Source organism: Gambusia affinis, linkage group LG11, assembly GCF_019740435.1.
Source record: "Gambusia affinis linkage group LG11, SWU_Gaff_1.0, whole genome shotgun sequence".
Taxonomy (NCBI): Eukaryota; Metazoa; Chordata; class Actinopteri; order Cyprinodontiformes; family Poeciliidae; genus Gambusia; species Gambusia affinis.
In genome coordinates, this window is record NC_057878.1 from 15,399,407 (window position 1) to 15,404,912 (window position 5,506).

A 5,506-nucleotide genomic window follows, 5' to 3' on the forward strand; every position below is an offset into this window, starting at 1 on the left:
GTCGGGAACGCAGAGATCGGGAGCGCGCACACATTCCAGGACTGTAACCCACTACTCCTTTTCTTTTTCCCCGACCAACAGTTTCACCACAGCACAGCTTGCATTGAAGAGAAATGTTAAAAGAAAGGCGTGGGAACTAGAGCTCACGTCGAAATACTTAAAGATAAAAGGACTCATCTTGAGTATGAAGATGGAAATGTTATTGTACTATAACAGTAAATGGTTCAGATTAACATAGATAGTTTCTTTCTTTCAAGATTCTTTTAACAGTGACCTCATTCTCCTGCTATGAGAGTTTACCTTTTGTCACTGAAGGAGTAGCTCTAAACACTTGAGCAATAAAAAGAGCAAATTCAAGTACTTAATGCATTACTTTATTTATTATAAAACATGTTTGAAATAACATATTTTATCTTCAAATACTGCTGCAAAAAATTTATGGCCCATGAACTTTTTTATTTAACACATGTCCATTAATCTAAGCTATTCCACTGTAGAGCTGGCTCAATATTTTGAGTTTTGTCTTGTTGCGAGATTAACCTCAGTCTCTTACAACCTCTGACAGGTTCTCCTTCAGGACTGACCTACATCTTCTCATTAACGTTTACCAACCTCCTTTTCAACATTAATAAGAACCTTCCCCACGGCATAATACTGCCAACACCACCTTACACTAAAAGTACACTCTTTCAGGGTGACATGCAATGTTAGTATCCAACAGACACAGCATTTTGCATGTGGGCAAAAAAAGTTGAGTTTTAGTCAAAGCTAACATTCTTCCACATGCTTACTGTATCACCTGCATTGACTAATGGGTGCCTGACCACATGACATCTGAGTAGCTTCTTTTAATGGTTTTCCTCTTTCCATTATCTGTTGACAGATTCTTTCACCTGAACTTTGTGGTTCCTTTTGGTATTCCTTAGAACAATACAAGAAAAGCCAAATTATCCAAGTGTATATGTGACCGCAATAAAAATAGGCTACAATCAGATATTTGTACACAAAGATTTTGCTCAATTAAAAAAATTTAAATCAGCATATTATTTCTTATTCATTTATTTAATTTCTGAACTTTCAATTTTTGTTTTAAATGTTTGCCTTCTTTAGATATCCCCAGAGAACAGTTTTCTTCTCTTTATTGCTGATATCTGGTATTTTATGTACTGCTGACATCTAATATTACACGGTTTTAGTTCAGTTGTTCCATTCAGAAATAAAGATTTTCTGTTTCTTGTGATCGTCCACCAAGACACTGCCATTCAGTGTCTTGTAGTTTGATTTCCTTGGTGGCAAAGAACCTACATTACAAAAATATCACCCAGCCAACTGACCCAGGAACCACACACTGAATAAAGCAGTTTAGTGGATTTGGAGGACGATATGTCTCACCTCCACTTTGATTGATATCAGCTAAACGTGAGATTTTAACACAGTTATGAATTTTCATTGCTCCTAAACAATGTGCAATTTAATATCAGGAACTTTGAACACCCAGCCTTATTTAACGCAGCATTATGCAACAAAATGCAAAGAGCATAGTAATTATTGATAAAAAAACAAACCAGACTGCAACATAAGCTTTGGACAGATGGTGATCTAGTTATCGGGTGCTTTCTGAGAGCGCTGTCATCTTTTTATGTGGCCTAAGGAGATATCCCACTTACAGTTTCAACTGGATGTAACACAAAATACTGACTTTCTGTATTATTTTGTTATTATGCTCCCTCTTTGGTCCAAATAATTTTAAGAATGTATTAAAAGCATGCTGCCTGCTTTTGTACATACACTGATGTCCTAAAGCAGGGGTGGGCAATTAATTTCTTCAGGGGGCCGCATGAAAAATCTGAAATATGTTGGAGGGCCGATCCAGCAATGACTCAAATTTAATCTTTACTCATTATTCATTTTCTCATACCTCTTGTTGTAATAAAATATTTAAATCATATTCTTTTGTTAAGAAGAATATTCAGTAAATATTAATCAAAATTAACAATTTGTGGTTTGGCTGAAGTGAGAATTAACAAATTAATAGTTTAAAAAAATATCGTCATCACATCTGAATTTATTTTTAACTTTTTAATCTCTCCACAATTGAAATGGTGTGTGTTATATTAATCAACTGATCAACTGCATATATGAGCAATAAATGGTTTTAAGTGTTGGAAAAAGCCTGACGAACCTGCAGTGCTGCAACTTGAAGGACTAACACAAAAGTACCTCCAATCAGATGCAAATGAATGGGAAAACAAGTACCACAAAGTACTTTAAATACAGCAGAAACTTAAAGAGGTACACACACATGGCGACACCACGACATGTTGGACGGGGGGGCGGGGGGAGACACCACAAAAAAACAGGACATTTCCTCACTTTCTGAAAATATCCCATTATCTACACTGCAAATGAAGGGAGAAGACACCATTTGCATTTCACTCTCATCAGCTTTGAAGTCTTGAAATTGCCTTGAAAACTTTTACCATGGATGAGAACCTCTGGAGCTGATCTGCTGCTGGGGTGGCTTCAGTGTTGGCAGATGAGTGAGATTATTAGCATTGATTTGGCTTGGCAGAAGCTGCAACTTCCTACAGAAGGCTTTGACTGCACTGTACATTTCATACACAAAAAGACCCTTGTCTGCAGTTTGACATTTAGTTCATTCATCTGAGCAGTCACATCAACAGTAAAACCAAGATCTGCCAGCCAGTCTGTCTCTGCAAGCTGAGGGATGCAGTGCCCCTTCCTCACAGATAACTCCTGAATCTCCTCTCTCAGGTCCCAGAAGCTTTTCAGCACTTTTCCCAGACTGAGCCACCTGACTGCTGTATGGTAGCTTAGGTCCTGGTGATCAGTCTCAGTTTCCTCTGAAAGTGAAACAAACTGTCTATGAGTCAGTGCCCTTGCACGACATCAACCACATGATTCATTTTTAACACAACAATTCTTGATGCATAATACAATGAAACAAAATTAATTTCTGCTCAGGGTTCTTTTCTGCCAGTTTATCCTGGATTCTCTTAAATAAACCAACTTTTTTTCCTGTGAGATTTGGACACCCATCTGTTGTCACGCCCACCAGTTTGTCCCAGTTCAGACCCAAGCTTTCCAGACACGCATTTACCTCTACTAAGAGCTCACTCCCTGTTGTTGTCCCTTTCATTGACCGCATGCCTGCCAGCTCCTCCGTGATGCTAAATTCTGCATTGATCCCGCGCGAAGATGAGCAGCTGGGCAGTGTCCCGTATGTCACAGCTCTCATCCAAAGCCAGGGAAAAATACCGGTACTCAAAATCATTCACGCTGTCTTTCAGTTGCAGCACCAGGTTCGTCGCGATGTCCTCAATCCTTCTCGTTACGTTTGCGGCGGGAGAGGGAGATGTTCTCAAAAGCGTCTTTATTCTCAGGACATATTAGCACTGCTTAATATACTCTCCGTCAGAGAAAGGTTTGCTCTTCCTAGCAATCTTGTGGGATATGACAAAACTTGCCTTGACTGCAGCTCCTCTAGATGCCAGGCGTTTTGTAAAAAGTGTTTGTTGAGCTTGCAACTTGGCTACGAGTACAGACGACTCAGTGACGCGCTCTTTCTCTGAAAAGTTCTTGTATCTCTTCTGTGTTTGGTCACGTAGTGACGGTGGATATTATATTCCTTTAACACAGCCACCTGCGCACCACAAACTAAACACACGGCCTTGCCTTTGACTTCAATAAAGAAATATTTCGCTGTCCATGCCTTGTTAAAAATGCAGAATTCGGAATCAACTTTTCTTTTTTTACCGTGAGATGACATTTTGTGGGGATCGTGTATTCGGCTGCTAGCATCACCTGTTGCTGTGCGTTAGCATTTACGTACGTGCATTCATAAACGGTGCGTCAAGCCCTTTCAAAATAAAAGACAGCTGTGTCGCATGCACACGAAAATACGGTGTTTTGTTTTGACTGGGGGGACGCGGGCCGGACAGGGATGCCCAACGGGCCATATCTGGCCCGCGGGCCTTAAAATGCCCAGGTCTGTCCTAAAGCATCTAATGAGACGTCTTTGGAAAAATCTCTGTCCTCAGGCATTTCCTCTAGAGTTATCTGCCTTCACATTCCCTCTGAGACGTCATTATCTGATATGTGGAGCTTTTTCTAAGTTTACTTACATCCACACTCATGTTCATAGGTTATGCAAGCTCTTTGTTTTTAGTGTAAAATGTGGCTTTTCCCCCTCATTTGTTCTATGTAAATCCTTGGAGATTTCTGTTTTCAACCTCAATTTCATTACTCTAATTTTGCTGTTTAAGGAAAGACTTCTGCATATGCAGCAAAAGCGACATCTCAAATTTGCTTTATTCTCTAAAGGCATACATTCAAAATACCAGCTGTCTACTTCCAAATGCTCAGACGCATTAAAGATTTATGCTGCATGTGTACATGAGGGCTCCATGTGTCTCTGTGTTTTACTTTTGGAGCTTACAGGAATATTTCCTAGCAACTGCAGGTCTGAAATGCCCCGCAGTCTCCTGGCTTGGGGTAACATCCAAGCAACAGTGGTCACTGTAGCAACATGTCAAACAACACGAAATGAAAATGAAAAGGAAAATGTAAAGAGAAATTAGCAGGTGATCTGGTCAAAGAAAGAAGTGGAGATTTTCAGGAAATCTTTTATTTTCTTTGCAGCTAAGGACAAAGCAGCTCTCATCGTTGCATCTCTTCTTACTTTGGAGAAATGCTTTTGAGCTTATTTACTCAGCAAATAAAACCACACACCTATAATAACCAGTATGCTATCAAACTTTTTGATATTGTTTCATCATTAAACTTTGGTTTTATGCATCTCGAGAAATTTGTGTTCCTCGGTCTTCATGATGCCGTTTGTTGTCTAAAGTTCTCTAACAAACCTCCAACACCGTGACAGAACAGCTATATTTATACTCATGTTAAATTGCACACAAGTCGACTCTATTTGTTTGTTAGGGGTTTTTAGAAGGCAATTGGATTTATTGTATGTTATTTAGAGGAATCGGAGTAAAGGGTGTTGAATACAGACGCTCCCAACCCTTTCCTGATTTTGTGTATGAAATCACAAGATGTAAAAAGTCTTACCAGCAGAATATTGTCTGTGACAAGAAAGCTTTAGGTAATGGTAACAAGCAGCAGTTCATAACCTCTTCGATGTTTTGATGTGAGGCAGCTGGAAGAAGATGGCATGCTGCATTGCAGGAATGTGTGTTTTGTGTTGTGCGTGCCCTAGCTTGAACCCAGTCCTGTATTCCTGATATTTACTTTAACAAGATTTACTTTTGCAAGCAAGGGCAAGACTACAACAGCAAGTACAACAGTGGGGCACTGGCAAAACAATCCTAATCTAAGGTCCAACAACCAAAAGATTAAGCAGATGATTTCAGGCCTTCAGACAAAAGTCCACTTTTTTGTTAATTTGAATGCAGGAGAAATAATCCTCCTCTATTGTCTTTGTAACATGATTTTAATAATTTCATGTCTCATAATCCCATCAGTATAC